Source organism: Zalophus californianus, chromosome 8 (assembly GCF_009762305.2).
Source record: "Zalophus californianus isolate mZalCal1 chromosome 8, mZalCal1.pri.v2, whole genome shotgun sequence".
Taxonomy (NCBI): domain Eukaryota; kingdom Metazoa; phylum Chordata; class Mammalia; order Carnivora; family Otariidae; genus Zalophus; species Zalophus californianus.
The window spans coordinates 2,879,091-2,900,506 of NC_045602.1; the positions used below are offsets into that span (position 1 = coordinate 2,879,091).

Below are 21,416 nucleotides of genomic sequence, written 5' to 3' on the forward strand. Positions count from 1 at the left end.
TGCACCGTTTGCCAATGCAAGGCCACGGATAGTAACACTGGTGTGCTGTGCCTGTCAAACCCATCCCTCAAAATTACGTATTTATTCTTGAGTTGTAGCTCATTCTCAGTGTCCTAGTGTGCATCGAAAGGTGAGATAAGTTTTCACTGTTTGACACATTTCTGTACATAATCATCCTTTCCTCCTTGTCTTACCGTGTGGAGTTGACTTCGCAAACACGTACTTTGGGTGGGGACCGTCAGTGTCACATAATACACACATATAGAGAGTGTGAGGCAACTGTTACACGTGGGAGAGTGGTGGTGAGCCTGTTTGTGAGACAGTTAATAACAAAACCAATGTGAAGTCCTAATAGCAGGTGACCCCAGCCCTTGTTCCCCAGGGACTGGCAAGGAGGACTCCAGGTGGTGACAGTCTGAAAGTTCATTCTGACTTGAAGTGTGCTTGTGACAGTTTTCATCCACTAGTTCTGTTTCTGCCTTTTGAGATGATATGGAGAATAACAAACCCCGCTTTTTCTGACAGGTTGTAGCTTATGATAGGTTTCCCCGAGTCTTCTCTTTCTAGCAAAACTGTTTTGGTTTGCTAAACTCTTCCTCAAAGGGCACCTTGATTTTCCCAAGTTTGTCATTGTTCTTTTCCATGTGACATTACGGACATCCTCAAAATCCCCAGGATTATCTGTTCAGGTCTGCATCAGCTTTCCCTACATGATGCAGTACTAGCAACCTCCCTGAAATCTCAGGGGCATACAGCACAAATGCTCATTCATGTTAAATAAAAATACTCGCCAATATTTTCTTCCAATATTTTAAGCTTTTTTCCCATATATAGTTCATTCAGCCATTGAGAGTTCACTGTATAATGTGAGGTTGGTATTTAATTTTATTATTACTTTTTACCTGTGGGTAATGACTATGTTAACACTTCCCCATGGCTTGTAATACCTCCTCTATTATATTCCAAGAAACTACACATGAGTGAGTTTGGGACCGCATTTTTACCAGTGTTTTGTCTATCTCAATGCCAAAATCACAGTTAGTTGGTATTGCTTTATAATAATTCTTAATATCTGGAGGAAAAGCCTCTGTCCTCATATTTCTCTCTCTGTGTGTGTGTGTGTGTGTGTGTGTTAAAATGATGTTTTATTTCAAAGAGTTTGCAGTATGGAAAAATAAAGAATTTCCAGTATGGAACCCAACTTGCACACCTGGAATAAATCACATATGGTCATGATATATCCATTTAATCTGATATTGGAATCTTTTGAATATAATTTTAGAATATTTACATCAATATTTCATAATATTAGTCTGCAAGTTTCCCATCTTTTATTTACCAGGTGTAGGTTATATCACTATATTCTTGTTTAGAATTTCCAGAGCTATTCTTGAACTTTTTATATTGATCTCACTTTTAGAATCAATTTGTCAAGTTCCACAAAAAATACCATTAGAACAACCTTCTTAATTTCATTTTTAAAAAATCTTATATATCCTTACTTACTGTTTTCAAATCTGCTTTGCCGTTTCTCTGGTCTGGAGCATCCTTTCAGCAGATGTGAAATTTTAGTTTTATACTCTTACTTTCTCCATCTCAGTCTGTGCTGACCCCTGCCTCCCCTTGGAGGTTATGGAGTTTCTTCATAGCAGAGCCCGGAACTGAAGGGGTCTTACGTTGCTGGCCCCAGACTCTGTTCAAAGCCATTGTCCTTTCACATCTCAAGTATGAATCATCCTCTAAACTACAGTCACAGGCAGTCTTCGCAGCCTTTTCCCTTTTCGTTTCAAGGGTGGAGCAGCCCCACCCCAGCGGCCCAAACATCCTGCTTGGTTCTGGTCCTTCACGTCATGTCAGGCAACGCGGGTTCTTATCCGGTGCAAGCCTTTTCATGTGTCTGGACTGAAAGCCCAGCACACCGACGGCTTTAACCCTCTTTTTTTTTTTTTGCTCTGTGTTTTCTTTCCTTTTTAAACTATGGGCCTATTTCTCTTGTGTGGAGTCTGGGTAAATCTTTACAATTCATTCTTTTTAATTGCCTGGAGAAGAGTCATTTTAAAGATTGAACTCAGCATCATCTTGAAAACAAGTACAACTTTATTTTTGTTTATTGTTTTAGGAGTATGTCATGCTGTTGACTCTTGCTGAATTGACAGTTGAGTGCAATTCCTAGATCTTTCACAAATTAAATGCTGTCAACATCAAATATCTTCTAATCCTGCAAGTTGTCCAATTATTTTAAAACTAAATGTCCTTGTTCCAGTTTAATATTGTGTTTGGAAATCCAGTGATTTTTCAGCAGACACTCCAGACTCTCAGAGCCGCAGACCCTCTGTCTTCATAGGATTTATTCACAACTTCGACAAGGACAGGGCTGAGGTCAGGCCCACCAGAGATTGCTTTCGACATTGGTTGGCACATTGGCACTCTCTGACTGTTTTTTTCATCAAACTGTGAGTTCATTGAACAGCAGAAATTTGCTAAACGAGTGTGAGTTTTGGAGGCAGACAACGTATTTGCTCTAAGAAGGATTTGAAACTTGATTGTGCCACTTACTGGGTATTTGACCTTAAAGAATTTGCATAATCTTCCTCAGCTTCAGATTTTCTCATCTACCAAATGAAACATATTAAGCAGAGGCACGTGAGGTCTCAATGAGGTAATAGGCAAGCACGCGGTGCACAGTGGGCAATTCTTCCTGCCCTTCCCCTAATCACCCCCTGCACCCCACCATATTTCTTCATCGTGACTCTGTGCTGACTTGTCTGAAATCAAGGTTTCTACGTTCATGGTGGGACCTGGGACGCTAGTCTCTTATTTCCAGTGGTGGGTCGGGTCCTGTCTAGTTCTTCAGTGCACCCGAAGGAAGCAGCCTTAGCTGAGGCAGAGAGTTGATGCAGGGAATGCTGTTCTCAAACACGGCTAGGGCCCAGTAGGGTGGTGGGAAATGGGTCTGAAAGGGAAGCTGGTGTCCGAGACCCAAGGGCCTCGTAGGCCACGAAGGACGGGCAGACATTTGGAAAGGGGCAGTGCTGAAGCGTGATTACCCCGTGTGGGGTCTGATAAAGCACAAGCACGTAAGGGCTGAATTAAGCCAGGGTCAGTGGGAATGGAGAGAAGGGTTGACAAGTAACTGAGGGCCTACTTTCCAGGGTCACAATCCACAGGAACTGGTGACCAGGTGAGCACATAGGGAAAGGGGCTGAGTAGCACAGAGGAGTCCAGAGTGAACTTGAAGCTTCTCTCTTGGGAGACTTGGTGACGGATCAGACAGTAGTACTCCAGTGTGGTCCTTGGGCCAGCATCGACCTGGACACCTGCTGGGAATGCAAATCTCTGGTTCACTCCAGGACTCTGCAGTCAGTCCCTCCGGGGTGCGGTGGGGGGGGGGGTGGGACTCAGCAATCTGTTCCAACAAGCCTTCCGCATAGTTCTGAGGGCTGTTAGTCTGAGAGCCACGGAGGTAGGTCATGAGGGTGGATGAGTAGGTTTGGGTGAACTTGATTTGTGTACTTCGGGGTTTGAGATAGCCGTGAAGCAGGCTGGGCATGTGGTATCGCAAGACCGTGATTAAAGGAAATATTTGTTATTTCTAAAACTGTGGTTTAAGGAAATATTTATTATTTCTAAAACAATTTTAAGTATAAATTTGCTAGACCCAAATGTTTACATTTTTTGAGATTGGCTCATGTCGCCGGGATTTCTAATGATTTTATTTTCTCAACTCAAATAATGTAGGGCAATCAGTCAAATAAACACTTTTGATACATTGCAAAGTTTCTTACCTTGCACTTGAGTTAGAAAAGATACTAAAGAAATAAAGCTTTTATTTTCTAAACATAATTAAAGGGTTTGATTCAAATAATATTTGAATTTTCATCCTGGAAAAAAAAAAAAACACATGAAACTGAACTTTAAAACCTACCTCTAGCAAACAGAGGATATTTCTTCCTGACATTTCAGAAGGATATTTACACCGTGATGCCATTACACATTATAATTACGTAATTGCACATTCTAATTATATGATCACACATGTTATGCTAATTATATAATTAGACGTAATGATAGCAATTGTGCAAGCACACAGTATCAGAATCAAAATGAATGAATTGAAAAACTAGAACATACATGAACACTTGTAAGATCACCTTCAAAAATTTCGAGTAGCTGGTGGCCATTTCAGAGGACTTAACGGGTATGAACAGAAATTACCTCCTTTGTTCATTGGTTATGTCAACCTCTAAAATTTTGCTGAAATCTGATAAAAGTTAATGTAATTTGCAAAATCTAGAAGGAGAACGAAACAGGAAGAGAAGCAGTTGAAAGAGTCAATAGGATTTTAAACAGAGCAGAAGCCATCAGCTTCTCCCCTTACTCACATTTCCCCTCCTGTTCTGACAGCCGTCAAGATTTTAATCATATCTGAATTCCTGGGCTTTTGTCATATAGCTGCCAACTTTCGGATTTGGTGAATGGGACATTCACAGTAATTACTGTTCTCTTGAACTTCCCTCAGGATCGCAAATCTTTAGATAGTATCTCAAAACGTTGGAATGTTTATTTTCAATAGTTTCAACTGATCTTGATCCTGGGAAAATAAGAGTTTGCTAATAGTTATTCCTTTAATGTGGTGATTTGATCATTTTTGCTTATTTTTTAAGCCAAGGGTCTCAGCTGAGAAAAAGCCACATAAGCTTTTTCCCCCTTCCTGCTGGGGCTGTGATTCCTCTGTTAGCAAATGACTTGTGAAGGATGAAGGAGGGCATGTCTACCTTCAGGGGTTTTTCCAGCATCTGGCTGCATAGCACGGAGAGGGAAACGTCGTTTAAAAAAAAATGTAATTTTAATTGCATGTTCTCCTGAAGATTCACCAAAATGGCTGGTTTAATTTCCCAAGGGAACCTATTTCTGCCCTTCGTAGAATATGGAGACTGTCTTGGGGTTGACGGAGAGCGTGGATTTATTTTCTTTCCTTTGGGTGTGCAGTAGTCACCGTGCACTAGCAGTGGTTGCCTGGAAAATGAACAGACCAAATCCTTCCTATGTTTGATCGTCTCCTCATTAGGTTCCCCAGAATATTTCACACCTTCTGTCTCAGCCCCTCATTTGTTCTAAGTAGATGACACATTCCTGCAGCTTGCAGGCTGGAAAGGGGACCAGCATCCTCTCCGCAGGCACATCATTATGCTGCTGCAGCTCTTTGCTTTCTGGCTGGCTTTGGAGGGTCTGCAAGCACGTGACTGTCAGCCCCAGCCACTGCTGCTTCCAGAGGTGGCTGGAGCCCATGCACATGACCTTATTTCCTTGTGTGCCACACAGATGGAGCAGAAGTGCACACCCTCAAACATCCCATCCCCAAGCGAGTGCATCACAGGGTCACATGCTGGCTTGTGATAAATGGCATACTTACTGGAAATAGAATGTCCTGCTGCATTTCATCCCCTCCCCCCCTCAACGTGGACAACACTGCTTTCTGTGCTTTTGGTAATTCCGTGTCTGGGTGCGATCGTCCTTATAATTTTGATGATCAAGATATACCAGTCCCGGGATCGTCACATGCCTCAGGCATTTCCTGGTCTCAGAGGTTTAATACACACGTGAAGTCATATTCATTTCCTTCCGTAATTCGGAGTGATTAAACCCACCTTGTAAAAACTGTGGAAATAGGATGTTGTGAGATGTCAATGAACTAGAAGGCGCCTTTCAAATATTTGGAGTTTTGCTGCATGCAAATCAGAAAGCTGAGGGGAATGGAAGCCGTAGAGAATGTACATAATACAGAGGCTCTGTGCGTCCTGAGGGGCTGTACCCCGGCACTGATTCCCTGGCCGTCCGAGGTCCCACAGCTGCGGGGACGGAGAGCCAGAGTCCCAAATTCTCGTTGTGTGCTGTCCCCACTACCCACCAGCCAGTTCTCCTCAAACCATGTTCGTTCGTTCATTTGTTCATGCATTCATTCATGTACAAAGTGTTTATTAATATTTATTATGATGCTGAGCTGTGAGGGCAGAACAAAGACGGGTAAAGCGGTGCTCATGGACCTTCTGATCGGTCAGAAATGTGCAGCCTGTACTTGACATCCACAAACTAAGGCCAAGTCAGATGACTGTAAAGACAAGGTTAGAAAAATGGGGAATAGGCTGGGAGGAGACAAAGGGTTATCAACGGTGTGTGAGTTTAACCATCACAGAGGGGTGGGGTCTCAGGTTCAGTGGTAAGGGACGTTACAGGACGTGTGGGCAGGGTCCCGGTGGTGGGAAGTGAAGAGCATGTCCTGAAATTAAGAAGGACTCCATCTGGCCCAAGCTAGGGAGAGGAAAAATATCAGAGGTAGGATTTGGAAAGATCTGTCCGCCTATGGAGAATGGATTGGAATGGAAGATCAGGAAGGTAGTTCTCACCCCACCAGGTCCGCTCTGTTTCTTTCGCAGAGTTCATGATCCTGCACGCGGCTGACAGATTCCTTTTCTCAAAGGACCGTTTCTCCTCCCCCTCCCTCCCTTTCTCTCCCCCCGGCTTAGCCTCTCTCCCCTTCTGTGCCACTGTCTCCCTCCCCTTCCTCTCTCACCTGTTAGTCAGCGGCCACCCATGGAATCCCAACCCCAGCTGTGTGTCCTGTTGTGACAGTGAAGACGGAAGGACAGCGGGAGACGCGCCTCCCACTCTCAGAGGAGGGAGACCATGCCATCGCGTGAGACATCCGTGAGAGTGAGTGTGAGTGGCGCGCAGAGGGGCCCCGCAAGCCTGATCGCCTGAGAAGGGCTGGGAAGGCTTCTTGGAAGTCCTGACGGTCCTTCTGAGTCTTGCAGAATGAGTGGTAGCTAGAGGGGCAGGGTCTGAAGGAAGAGCACTGCAGGTGAAGAGGATCTGGTGCACGAGGCCAGGGAGGGCGCCTGCCCCACGCCCCCAGCAGTTCAGCGTGGACGTCTCAGTGGCCCGAAGAATGCCTCCTTCGTCATCCCAGGTCCAGATGAGCAACTAAACCATGGCCTCAACCCCTGCAATGCTTTGCTCAAATGACACCTTCCCAGAAAGGCCCATCTCGACCACCTGTTTCAAAATCGTGTCTTCCCCACACACAGACAACCCTACTCTATGATTTATCACGTCATATTTCACCTCCGAAAGTATCATGAAAGTTAACTTTATCTTCACATTGGCCTGTCTTCCACCCCACCTCCCTCCCCCCGGGAGAGCCCCAGCCGCACGAGGGAGGGCTTCATGTCTGGTCACTGTTGTAACCCCGGCACCTAGAAAGCCTGACGCATAGCTGTGGCTGGATACATATTTGACGAGTAAATGACTGGGCCTCCGGCCCTTCCTTGCTGCGAACACACCCGCCCTGTTTGCTTATTCCGTCACCTACTGGACGGGTCTTCCCCCAAATCTGCTCAGTCTCCCTCCTGCCCACGGCTGAACCCCCTCATTGTGCCGGCTTCACTCCATCAGTAAACAGCCCTCTTCTGCATTCCCACCTTCTTGCTTCTAATCGGGGCCTCCTCCAACTTGCCAACATGCCTCTGTTCAGAAAACAAACAGCCCGAATCCTCCCGGTCACATCACAGCCTCTTTGCCCGAGTCAGCGTCCTTGCCAGGCCCACCACACTTCTCGGAACGTGGTCTTCCTCAGCCCTCTGGTCCTGACGCCCCTCGCCCAGGACCCTTTGGCCTCTGCAGTTGTGTGCCTTGTCCAAGGTTAGCCGTGGCCTCCCTCCTTGCGCTGACGTCTGCCGGGAATCTGCTGTGGGTGGACTTGGCCCTTCAAAGGAGATCTGTTGAGGTCTTATCCCACCAGCCCGTGGACGTGACCTTATTCGGAAATAGCGTCTTTATAGAGGTGATAAGTGCAGATGAGGTCACTGGACTGGGGTGGCGCTACTCCAGTGACCGCTGTCCTTTTAAGAAGGGTTGGGCTGGAGACACGCAGAGGGAAGAAGGCCTCGTGGGGACAGAGGCAGACGCCGGGGCTCTGGGCCCGCAAACCAGAGAGCAGCAGAAGTGCGCCTCCACCGGAAGCTGGAGGAGGCTCGGGAGGGTGCGGCCCGCCTCGGAGGGAGCGGGCCCTGCCAGCCCCTGGATTTCTGACCTGCGGCCTCCAGGTGCCGAGAGAATAAGGTTCTGTTGTTGGAGCTGCGCCGTCGGGGGTCCTTTGTTGGGCAGCCTCGGCAGATGGGGCGTGAGCTCGTTTGGCGTCTCCGAACCGCGTGGCAGGAGGGGTCGCGCCTCCTCGCCTCTCCTCTCTCCTCCCGCCCTGGCCCGTCTGCCTGGTTCCTTGTGGGGCCTTTTTGGCCTCCGGTAGCCAGGTCAAATGCTGGTGTCCTGTGACAAGGAGGGGAATTGGGATGATACACTCTCAACGGCAAGTCTGCTTTTCTATTTTCTGAAGAAGTTTCCAGCTGAAAACTAGAACCTTTAGCAAACCAATGCCAAGCCCTGCTTCCCGGCCCCTGTGAACAGCCTGATGAGTAGGAAGGGGCCCTGCTACCCGTGAGCTGTGAGAGGGACGCATTCCTCCAGGTACCCCATGGGGACAGGCCTTTCCCTCCCCTCCCGGATGTGTGTTTTGTGCAGTTTACCGCGTCGTGTGTGTAGCAGTGGAGGGGAAGCAGTTAGTGCGTGTGATCGTGCCACCTTTTCCTCCTGAGGCCTTGAAGGGCAGAAAAGCGCACGAGCTGTGGAAGATGGTGTCGGAGTCCCTGTCAGGTCTGGAAGGAAGAGCCGGCCACGGCTGGTGGCGTCGGCTCCCTGAGGCCTGACCACTGGGCTGCAGGAGGTGAGCAATGAGGACGCATCACCTGCTGACCCCGGGCCCACGTCGCAGCGGGAAGACCGGAGGGAAGTGCGCTTCGGGAAAACAGTGGAGACACCGCGGTGACCCTGGGTGTCACACAGCGTGCGGGAGCACTGGGCGCTTGTCTGGGCTCCCTCCCCCTGATTGGGGCGTGGGATTCCTTGCCCTCCCAGAGGCTCTGTGGCTCCTCAAACCCTTCTCCTGAGGCCCAGCCTCGGCTTTGTTCATGACAGAGTAAGAAACCGAAGTAAACCAGGAACCAGGAAAGCTGCGAGGCATACTCTCTCCTGTGTCCGCAGTTTGGGTCTCAACCAAGGGACTCAGACTCCATTTCCTCATCAGTGAAGGCAGAGTGCTGGGCCACCCAGACTGGCTCTGTGACTCTGTGTGACCTCCTCACAGCACGGGGTGTGGGGTCCCAGACATGTGGCTGTGGGGCAGCTGCTGGTGATGCGAAGAGCTTTCCAGAAGATGGAGAGAACAGTCCCAGCCACTGAGCTTGGAGCAGATTGCAGGGTTCGGGTTTCGAGGAAGTTCTCTGGAGTGCTTCCTTGACTCTGTTGTGCACACGTCGCTGGGGTCTTGTTGAAATGCAGGTTCTGCTCCATGGGTCTGGGGCAGGGCCCTGGACTGGGCATTTCTATGGGCTGATGCTGATGCCACTGTGCATGGTCCACGCTTGGAGCAGTGGGGCCATGGACACAGAACAATGAGGTCATTACTGTGGGGGCTGCTGGAGGAAGTGATGGGTAACTCAGGTGCACATGTGCCGAGCTTGGAGACAGGCCTTTGATGGTAAAGCTACAATGAAAACAACCTGTTGTGCACCCTGCATTTCCCCACGTGGAGGGACTCTTGGACTCTCTTTTCTGAGGAGCAGCTACATCCCTTGCCCTTCCTTGGACGGTTACACTGCACTTAGCGCCTCCTCGTTGCCTGCGATTTACAGAACCGCGCGAGCAGGGTGCTCACCAGGTCCGGCCCACCCGGCTGGTGTTCTCAAACCGACGCAGTGCTAAGATCACTGCACAGTCTGAGCGCAGGTGATGGCACAGCAAAGCATCTGGGTTATACATAAAAAACACCTTGTTTTCCAAGTTTCATTAAGTTTTCTCCTTAGGCCAGCTGACTTTGATCACTCGTATTGATTCTTCTTTCATTGCAAGACTCGAGTTTCCCTGTTAGCAGCCAGCTCCTGCAGTTGCTTCATGTGAGCACGGGTGGACGGCCAAGACCCCATATCGTGATTTCTGGCAGCCGCAGGAAAAGTTCACAATTTTTCATTTTGTGATGGCTTGGGAAAAAAAAATCTCCATCTTGAATTTGATACCTTTGACTTTTTGGCGAGGCTGTTCAGTCAGGTCTGGAGTTCCGGAAAGGGCTTTTTTGGGTAATCACTTATGATATCAGGTTTCTCTGGTAGCAGGCTTTGTCGAAGCATGCTTGCTTTGGAATTCATGCCAAGGTGAGTCTGAGAGGTAAGACAGACCCTGCACAGCCTTCGCAGCTGGCCAAGCCCCTCGCTGAGCTCTGCACGTGAGCAGCGAGCTGGAAAGTGCCACCACCGACCACTGATCGCCCATCACCTATGTATCATCGCTCTCTCCTAGCTACCTGTCTCTCTGTCTCTCATCTGTCTATTATCTATCTATCTACCTACCTCCCTACCTACCTATCTATCATCTATCAATCTACTTACCTGTCTGTCTATTAATCTATCATCTTATCTGTATGGAGCTATGGTTGACATATAACATTGTATCTATCACTTTCAGATGTACAATGGAATGATTTGATATTTCTATATATTGTGAAGTGATCACCACAGTAAGTCCAGTTAATAGCCATCACCATACAGAGTTAGAGTATCTTTTCTTGTGATGAGAATGAAAATCACTCCTTCAATAAGAGTATTTGTTATCCTGGGATCAAGTCCCACAAGGAGCCCGCTTCTCCCTCTGCCTGCCTCTGTCTCTCTCTCTCTGATAAATAAATAAAATCTTAAAAAAAAAGAGCATTTGTTATAGTGGAAGGGAGTCTATATTTAGCACTAGGACACTCAGGAGGTTCTCTGTAACAAAATATCTCTTGGCAGCTGGAGTGCAAATCCACAACCCTGCATTCCCTCTTTCTGCGGTTTGACCTATGATCTGCAACATACAATATTTTTATACACAATGGATCTACATGATCTTTTTTTTAACATGATCTTTTTTAGCATATATATACATGTGTGCATATATATGTACTAATACACACAAGTGTGATATATGCCCTCATAGGTACTTTCTGTGCCTAACACTGTAAAATATTTGACCTTTAGTATTACTCACTGTAAGATCTGATTACTAGGTATAGTACACAGAGGCACCTGGGTGGCTCATCGGTTCAGTGTCTGACTCTTGATTTCGGCTCAGGTCATGATCTCGGGGTTGTGAGATGGAGCCCCACGTCCATCCGTCCGTCGGGCTCCGTGCTCAGCAGGGGGTCTGCTTGGGATTCTCTCCTGCGCGCGCTCTCTCTCTAAAATAAATAAATAAAATATTTTTTTAAAAAAGAGTTACAGTACACAAAGTGAACTTTGAAAGTTAGCTATATCCAGATGTGGAAATTCTGCCTAAGAGCAAGCCAGGCATGCAGTTTAACAGTCCAGCCACCTGGAACCTCAGGACAGTCGTGAGCCCATGTGTCCCAAGCACGTTTCCTGGGTTCCTCCTTGCTCTTTGCTGGAAAGATGTTAAGTGGGTTTTATGGAGGAGCTCTGGGGAGGGTGAGTGGAGGAAGCACGCTGGAAGGTGGTCGAAATAAGCTTGAGGAGTTCCTTTTCCCCAAACCCTTGAGTGTCCTGGTTGTTAGTTCATCGTCGAGGCCAGGATTGGCTCACGTTGCCTGTAGATGGTCAGGTGGTAAGCAGGACAGGCTCTGAGGCTGTGCTGTCTCTCTCATGGCTCCTCAACCCTTCTGAAGTAGCAAGAAGTCAGCCATAATCAACACATAAACAAATGGGCAGGGCTGTATTCCAGTACAATTTTATTTATAAAACAGGCTATGGGCTGGATTTAGCCTGCGGCCATAAATTGCAAACCCCTGGTTTAGACTAGATAATGGTATTACAAAGCTTTTTAGAACCTCCATGTGCATACCTAGGGATGGTTGACTAGGGTGATGGGGTAAGAAGCCTGAAGTTTTGCTAGGGAATCCCCAGAGGCCAGTATCCAGAGGTGTTTGCTCTAAGTGCTGCCAATTTCCTTGACAGGAAGCTCGGCTGGCTCACCTGGGTGAGGAAGCCGTCTGTGCCGCACATACAGGCTGGGGTGGGGTGGGTGTCCTTCCCCAGGGGTTTTTTTCTGCCTCTCTTGCCTTCTGATCATGTCTTGGATTCTTAAGCCTCTCTGGAATAAAAAATTGGCTTGTATTACAAAAAGTTTCTTGCCCCCCCAGAACTACTGCATTGAAGTACTGGACAGTAGAGCCGAGGCATCTGGTGAAAAGCTTGGCAGGTGGTTCCAACGGGCAGAGTTCAGAATCACAGCTCTCTGAGGGATGGCTATTTTTCAGGGGTTTTTGGATTTACACTTCAGAGAGTTTGGCACCTGGCAGCAAAGACTTGTTCTAATATTTGAAAGACATTTAATAAATAAAGCCATTTATCTACATTGGAGTACCTTATTAAAAAACAAGAGGGAAGCATTCACTGCAGGAAACAGAAACCATTTCTGTTGAGAAAGTTCAATGCTTGCAAAATCGTGTGAATGATAAGAAGAAAGAGAGTAACTCAGGGACTTGCCACGAGTTATTTAACTCCAGGGTCCAGCTGGCCAGAGCTGCCATCCTGTCAAGGAAAATCACACAGAAACTATAATTGCTGAAATGAACTCTGGCTTGTACAATAGATAAACACTCCAAAACATGCAAGCAAACTCTATTTCAAGTTGTAATAAACCACTTCCTTCAGACCCAGATTTTTGCCGTCATAAGACGGCGGGAAAACTGATTTAACACAACGCTTCATGGATTCGCGTACTCCGGTCCCGTCTCTTCCTGCCGTCCCCGAGCCATTCAGACCGGACTCACTCAACTCTGCTAACACCACCCTCCGTCCGGCCCTCTAGACGCGGGGAAGGGTCTACCCCTACCACTCCCTTCCCCTGTTTCCCCCTTTTGAGACACGACTGAGATAAGTTCAAGTTTAATGAGCCGAGCTTTGTGCAATCAGTGGGTCTTCCTGGTTCACTTTGTGCAGAGGTGTCCACAGTCACGCAGCTGCAGCCACCACGGTGCCTGCCACCCAAGACCAAAGCACGGGGTCCAGATACTGCCCAACCTCAGCACCCAGCCATCAGTGCTGCAGGAAAGATGCTCTCTGCCCCCTTCCATCTTCTGAATGTCGTTTGCATGCATCTTCTTGGCAGAAACTAAACGGCATCCAGAACTCTGCTGCAAGGAGTCTGCGATATGTAGTTTTAAACTGTCCAGGTCCTACCCTATGATCTGAGCGCACAGAGTACAGAATGGAATGGAAGTAGAAGCCAGTGCCCACAGACAATCTCTCTCTCTCTCTCTCACGTATTATCTGTACCTATCATCCATGTATGTATTGATTGATTTATCATCTATCCATGTATCCATTGATCTATCATCTACTAATCATTCACCTATCATCAGTTTATATTCATCAAGCTATCATCTGTCAATTTACTGATTAATATATCATTTGTCTATCATCTATCAATCATCTATCTATTAATCTATTGACCGACCATCTATTAATTTATCTATTGATTGATTTATCTATCTACCTATATCTGACCCCTCCACCTGGACGTCATGCTGTAGAAGGACACAGCAGTGACTCAGGGGCAGAAGACCTGAGTCTTACTAGTTGTACCCTAGAAAAAATTCACTTAACCTTTAGACACTGGACTTTTCCTCTATGTGTGAATATTACAATATTTTTTTTTCCTGGAATTTTCACGAGGATTAAATGACCTCAATTCAAAATGTGTGAAATGTCTACACTTCCTGAAATGAATTAGAGGCTTTAAAAATAGTAATAGTGCGAGTGTATCATAGCATAATACATGCTCTATTACCCAATTATGAACAAATAACAGAGATCACTGGGATTACACACACTGTGGAAAACATGATAAGAAACAGCCTCCTGCTTATCTCTTCCTTCTCACGAACGTTGGGGCAGCATTTCCTTCTTGTTAATTACTCCACATTACATCATTTGACATTTTCTTACAGTTGGCATTCTCAAAGCAAGTGACTTTGCTTGCTTTTAACATCGTCATTCTGCAGATGAGGTCGTATATTTTGAGCAGTACAATAAAACTTCTAAGCAGAGGTACATACTTATTTTTTCAAAGGCTCAGGTACATTATAAGCATGTTATTGCTCAGTGATTATTACTGATTGAAAGAATGCTCTGTCCAAGGAAAGAGAAGAAGCATAAGATGAGACTTCTGCTCATAAGATATGTCACTTCTTTACCATGTGTCATTTGGGAAAAATAATTTTTTGTCGTGTGATTGAGTCTTGACTGTATTTAAAAATTTTAAACTATGGGTGAAGTATTCGCCTTGGAGGCTCTACGTAATCTAAACAATTGTTTTAATTCTCTGTGTGTTGACCCAGAGAAGTGGATGGTTATCTAGAGAGGATTTTTGATTGGGGGTCTTGAACTTGGTTCTATCAGGTCTGTCTCTGTCTGCAAAGACTTCATTCAGGGCCTTCATTCATGCCCTAAAGACTCCTGTAATTTCCCATGGTGAATAGGTGACTATGAATGATGGAAGCGGTCATGAGGCTGTTGGTCCAGCAACCGGGCCCCCACTGCTAGTATTTGTCTCCTTTTCAGGAAGAGGTTTGATGACAGTCCCTCGTCGCGCCACCAAGGCCAGCAGAATCCTTTAGGTCGGGTAGAGGGTGAATGTTATAGGGTGGCAGCCGCCAGAATGTGTGTAAACATCCCAACTCAAGGAAGAGGGAGGCTGCTCAGCCCCGACTCTGCCCCCTGTTGTCCTCTCTTATTCGTCAGTTTTGATCAAGGGCTTGGTGCCCCTTTGGGCAGTCTCTCTGAGTCTGAGGGGAGTTTTATCCACGCTTGAGGGACTTTAACTCTCTTGTTTTCTGAAAGAGGGCAAACCACTCTCTTATTCTTGTCTGTTTTCTCCTTCACTATCTTTAGAGGCTATACACGCAGTACACACCAACTAAGGGACAGGTCACATTGGAGTTAAGGCATTAGCTGCAACTGACCCACCCAACCCGAGGTCCAGGCTGGCCTTGTTCTCTGTCCTCCGTCCCACTGCCCCGGAGCTGCCTCCTCACCATGCGCTCGTCATCTTCTTGCTCTTTTTATTGTTTTCTTCCCGGATATGTATATATTATGGGTTGAACTGTCTGCCCTCAAATTCATATGTTAGAATCCCGATGCCCAGTACATCAGAACGTGACATTATTTGAAGATAGAGACTCTACAGTGGTAATCGAGTTAAAATGAGATCATTAGGATGGATCCTGCTGCAATATAATTGCTGTCCTTGTAAAGCAGAAGAGCACTGGAGACAGACACGCAGAGTGATGACGGGAAGACAAAATGGCCACCGAGGAGCCAAGGACAAAGGATGGAACAGACTCCCCCTCACATCCCTCAGGAGGACCGAACATGGCGGCACCTTGGTCTTTGACTTCCAACCTCCAGAAGTGTGAAACGCTAAAGTTCTTTCATCTAAGCCCCCCAGGGCGCGATACCGTGTGAGAAAACTAATTTAAGAACCAATTCACCTTTCTTTAAAGAAAAGATACTAATAATGATGATCTCAAGTATCATCACCACAATTACAGTAAGAAGTTGGAAATACTGGGCTCCTGCTATTTATCAGGAACTCTGTGCTATCTATCTTTAGTTCTAAGAGTACCTTGCAAAATAAGGGTTCTTCTTGCAGGTTTCCAGGTAGAGAAACTGAGGTTGGGGAAAATTACGCGATTTGTCTGAGAGCGAGTTAGATGTAACTGGTTGCAGTCAAACTCTAAGACATGTGCTCTGGTCCTCAGATGTTCGTCAGGGCTCTGCAGTGTTAACACCCGTCCCCGAGCCCACAGGAACCCAAGAAAATCAAGTCAGCATCTTGTGGTTTTTATTAGTAAACACTTTTTAAGGATTTTAAGAAGCTAAAGCAATACTCAGTAAAGAGGGGCATAAAAAAGCTTTGAGATGCATTTGATATGGAATGGCTTAAATGTAAGCATGGGTTCCACTGTCCTCAGTGCAATTAATCCAAGTATTTTCTCTTCTGAAAATGCTGACTTTGGTGTTTCCTCAGGATGTACCTGGCGTTCGGGTGTTCGCAGGACGCGGATTCTGAGCAAGAATCGTGTGTACGGGAGCAGCTAGTCGTGCATTTGGCAGCCTCAGGACTTTGCGGCAAAAGGAGACCTCGAGGCCTGACCCACCAGGGGTACCTCACAGCCGAGCGAGCCCTGAGTTTATGTGCGTGAGTGCTTTTCTCCATTCAACAAAATTTGGGCCTTTTTAAAAAAACTGTGAAATGCTTTACAAGGGGCTATTGTTAATTGGCCTGACCCTTCTTGCTCTGAGTCTCTGTTGCAGGGACCTGTCAATCAGGCTGTAGGGGCCGCGGGTCCTGAAGCTCCCTTGACCGTGATTCGGAGCAAGCTTACCTGGGCTTTCCTGGGCAGTTAGCCAAGACCCTGTGACCAGGGGCACTAAGGACAGCTGTGGTTCAGTGAAGCATTCACCTGCAGAAAGGAGGGTGAGTCCACAGTCCCACTTGGGCTGTACTAACAGGCGAGGCCTGCCTTGTGTGTTCAGTTTTAAAGAAGCAAAAACACCTCTCACAAACAAACTGATTTTATAACCGTGCTATATGTACATATATAAATATACACATCTGAATTCGTCTGAGTTCATTGTGATATATATTCTTAAAAGTATATATCTGTATATTATAAAATACACATCAATATGTAAAAATATATCTTTCATCAGCACCTGGAGTGTCTATTCCATCTGAAGACCTGTTTCTAGCTTTAGTCTTACTTGGGCTGCTTAGGTTTCCTGTTTTTTTAAATTTTCTATATATGGATTTTTTTTCCTGAATAACCCAATCGATATGAAATTAGAAAAAAATTAAATGTGTGGGTTTGACTTACGTTTTATTCTGGAATCAAACACACCCGTGTGCACAGGAAAGATGCATAGTTTATTTGGCGCCGACCCGCTATCTCATCCATGCCATGAGTCATACTAAAGTAAGTGCTTCCTCTTTCTAAAATTTTGTAATTGTTCACAATTTGAAATGAGTATTTTGTTTTAGCAGAAGCTCCTACTTGTCACTAGAAGTAAGCTTGCTGGGAGTCCAGTGTACTGTAGTTTTATTTATTTGTTTTGGTTTTCGTTAAATGCTGCTCTGTTTAAAAATGTTTGACATCTGATTTGTACTGTTTCAGCAGATTTTAACCAGCTAGAAGAAAAATAACTCATGCATAAGCTTTCTAAGTCCAAAGGAAACCTCGAGAGTACCCGCTTGGGGCGCTTGAATCGGGAAAGCGGACCAAAAGCTATTGAGTCTGATCTGTGTGTGGCGGGGTAGGGGAGGGGATTAATGAGATACTCCAGTGGTTATAAAAAGCAAGGCATTAAGTATTGGAAAGGTCCAGCGATCGGTGTTCAAAAGTAAATGGTGAAGTCCTTTCGCTCTCAGCCGGCGGAGCCTAGCCCGCGCCCGTGGGAGAGACCACCCAGGAGCAGCCCACAGCCGGGCGGGCAGCAGCGTGGGGGGGGGGTGCGGGCATTGCAGATGCGGGCAGGGGGAGGCGAGCGAGCCCTCTGCGCGGGGAGACTGACCCAGCCTCGGCCGGCCGCGGCGCCTACTGCGTGCGCCCTCGTTTCTCCCCGGGACGGCCTTCTGCCTGGTGGTGAGAGGAAGCTTTGTCTTTCAGCTTACCCGCCGCGACCGTTCCCACCGCGGCCAGGACCTTCGCGAGGATTCTGAGCAGCTGTGTGAGGTAAAATGGGGAACTTCCACTTGACTGTTCAAGAAGAGACAGCCATACTCATTATTAGCCATGTTGTTAATTGTATTCGTAGTTACTTAAAAGTATTTTATTATAATTAATTATATTTATTATTTAATACAATATTGATAGTATGTTCTATACTAACATTAGACAATGCACTGATATTTATGTGATTAAATGTGTACCTTAATATATTGTGTGTTACATGTATTGATATTATAGATACTATTTTAAAAAAATTTTTTTAAAGATTTTATTTATTTGAGAGAGAGAGTGAGAGAGAGAGTACAAGCAGGGAGAATGGCAGGCAGAAGGAGAAGCAGGCTTCCCGTGGAGCAGGGAGCCCAACACGGGGCTTGATCCCAGGACCCTGAGATCATGACCTGAGCCGAAGACAGCCGCTTCACCAACTGAGTCCCCAGGTGCCCTACAGATACTATGAATACGTATTACACAGCTTAATATTATCTGTGTTATGTATATCATATTAACACACATATTATTATCCAAGTCTTATAATTATCAGTCTTATTTATCATATTAATTGTAAGTGTGTCCCTATTTAAGAAACCCTGATAATGATTTATGAAAGAGATGAAGTTGCCCTTGAGATGATTTTTTTGTTTTTTTTCATTTTCTATTGTTATGTTAATCACCATACATTACATCATTAGTTCTTGATGTAGTGTTCCATGATTCATTGTTTGTGCATAACACCCGGTGCTCCACGCAGAACGTGCCCTCTTTAATACCCATCACCAGGCCGACCCATCCCCCCACGCCCCCGCCCTTGAGATGATTTTTAAACTTGGCCTCCTTTGTTGCTCCTTCCGTCTGTAGCTCCTTGGTGCTCACAGAGTGTTGGGAAGACAACACAAGAGGCCACCAGCTGACGTGACGCGTCCGACGCCACCTACAGACCCATCCCACATGAAGACGAATCCTCTTTGGAATTAGAAAAAGACTGTATGAAAGTATAACTAAATTTGGTAAAAAGATTTACAGATACCACTTTTATCACCCGTCTGTACTTTGTGCAGCAGGACCAGGAGCCCCGAGACCCCCAGCCTGCCACCCCCACGGGGTGGCAGCGCTCCTGCTGTGGGGCAGGCACCCCTGCAGCCCTGCTCCCCTCCCCAGGTTGGTCTAGTGGCGAGGGCGCTAGGGAGGGACTTGTGTTACCTGCTACAGTGCTTTATGAAAACCTGGGAAACGTGTGCACGTCATGTATCCGTCACTTGTTACTGGATCACTGGTAAGGAATTCCAGGAAGAATGGCTAAAAATGCCTCTTGGGCTTAACCTTGACAACCTTCTTTTTTAATGCTTGTTATTATCCTTAAATAAGAGTTATTTTTGATAAGAAATTCAGATTTTTAAATTATTGCATCAAATTCCTACAATTCCTCACCACCGACCTGAGGTCACAGCCCTGAGCATCTGTATATATCCCTGATCCTTCCTGGGGCCTCCCTGCGGGCCGTGGACTTTGACAGCATTAGGAACCTCTCAGGAGGCCTCTTTGACTCTAAATGGAATTTCTGCTTTGCTTATTATATGGGATAATAAAAATACTCAAAATTTATCTGGAAACAATTATAGGATTAAAAAACATTGGGGGGACCTAACATCTTTATCGACATCTGGCAAATGAAATGAGTATTTAAGTATCTGCAGCCTCTTCCTATAGAAATGGCAAAAGTGATGTCATCGCTTGAATATTCAAGAAGAGAAAATGACCCTTGAACCCCCTTGCTGATGTGTATACTCAGTAGCTGGAAGCTTGGTAATTTTGTGAAAATACATTTTCCCTCTGAGGCATGAAATCGAAAGCGAAATTAGACGTGAACTGGTAACCTCCGTTGGGTGCTTCCCGGGTCCCAGGCCCTGTGCCGGTCTCCCCACAGCACCTGCATCCCACTGGCAGGTGGTGGTGGAAAGCTCCGGAAGGGAGGCCTGGCTTTGGGCTGTGGCTCACCCACCAGGCAGAGCTGCTTCATTTTTCAATGTATTCTCATTTTAAATAAAAACAATCCTAATTCAATTTTATATTCCAGGCTTCCTGTCCACCGTGGATACAATCTAGCGGAACAATTTCTATTCTCACAGAGCCATGTCTTCAGCAGTGAATTACGTACGGGGCACCGAGGCACCCCCCCGCCTTCCTGCTGCACAAAGAATTCTAATTATTACTCCAGGATTGCTACAGAAGAGAGCAAAGGACATGAAGGACTGATGTTATATGAAAAAGGGATGTGTTGGAATTTTTAAAGGAAAATGTAGCAGCTTAACTCCCCAAATGGTAAACAGTCTACCACATCTGTGACAATAACCACCCCCACAAGATAAATGAGAAGAACACCATAGGCACCATAGGGTGGAAAGTGGGTTTCTATCTAAAGCCAATTGGTAGAATCTATGCAGCAGCTTTGCCTAAACAGCATGTCAATCCGCTAATACTCTCATTATCCACAGTATGAAAAATGTTCTAAAGTTTTATGTCATTTTGCTAAATTATAATATTGCTCCCCAAATCTATGTGCATAGATGATATCTTTAAACATGCAATTAAAACCTGTCCTTGGCTTTTACTTCTATTTACTGTGTATACAGTATTCAATTATCATTACGTGCTGGATAAAGGAAACCGTTCCCATTGTATAATACTTTGCAAAAATGGAAACTACTAAAAGAGTTGAGAAATAGAAGCTCGTTAAGCCTTTAGGAAAATCTTTCTACAATGGGCCGATCTAGTGATGTTACAGCTGCAAGATGTTTGCACCAACCCAGCGAGGCTGGGGCCAGATGGCAAAGGGTCAGGAGAGGCCTGCAGAGTCTGGATCTGGTGTGATGGACAAGAGGGTCATTGAATATTTTTCAGTGGGGATGCGGCATAACCAGATTTATCCCATGAATTTGACTTTAGTGACCTGGGGACTGTATGGGTGGTTGGACTGAATGGGAGTGGTGGGGACAGCAAGACCCATCAGCAGGTTGTTCACGTGGGCAGTGGTGCTGCTGACCAGGCACTGGCATGGGCAGGAGAAAGGCCCAAGGTCCAGAGTGATGTCATTGGCAGCATAAACGGAGCTGGTGGTCCACAGGATGGCGTGTGAGGTGTCGGACTCGGGCGGCAGGTGGCCTTACGGGCCCGGAGCGAAGCTGGCCCGGAGAGGAGCTAAAGCAGGTGTCCACCTTCCTGCTCGGAGACGCCATGCCTCTGAGCTCCATGTCCTTCTGCCCAAACCCCAAGTAACCTCGAATAGAGAAGTGCGTGCCTGTGATCGCACTTTCAGATCAGTTTTCCCTAAGAATAAAAGGCAAACAAATCAATAACTCCTGAACAAGTTGGGTATGCAAATATTTGAAAGGGTGGTTATTAAAACCCGTAATTCAGTCTCTGCGGTCTGTCATGGTCTTTATTAAAGAAGTTTCTCAATTCCTCAGCCCGTGTATATATAATGTGAGATGGGAGGTAATGATATTCATTGCAAGCTCTGGGAACATTCCCCTTCATTTGAAGGATATAAACAATGAATATTTATATTTTAAAGAAAAGGATGAGTTATGGT

General features: G+C 46.1%; 1 long non-coding RNA gene across 1 annotated transcript; it reads left to right on the top strand.

The window, feature by feature from the left end:
- Nucleotides 1-17,619: 17,619 nt before the first annotated feature.
- LOC113938735 lies at nt 17,620-20,424 on the top strand. The gene is made up of 3 exons (XR_003524953.1): nt 17,620-17,833; nt 18,686-18,834; nt 19,902-20,424. It is a non-coding gene; the product is annotated as an uncharacterized LOC113938735 (long non-coding RNA).
- The last annotated feature ends 992 nt before the right edge of the window (nt 20,425-21,416 follow it).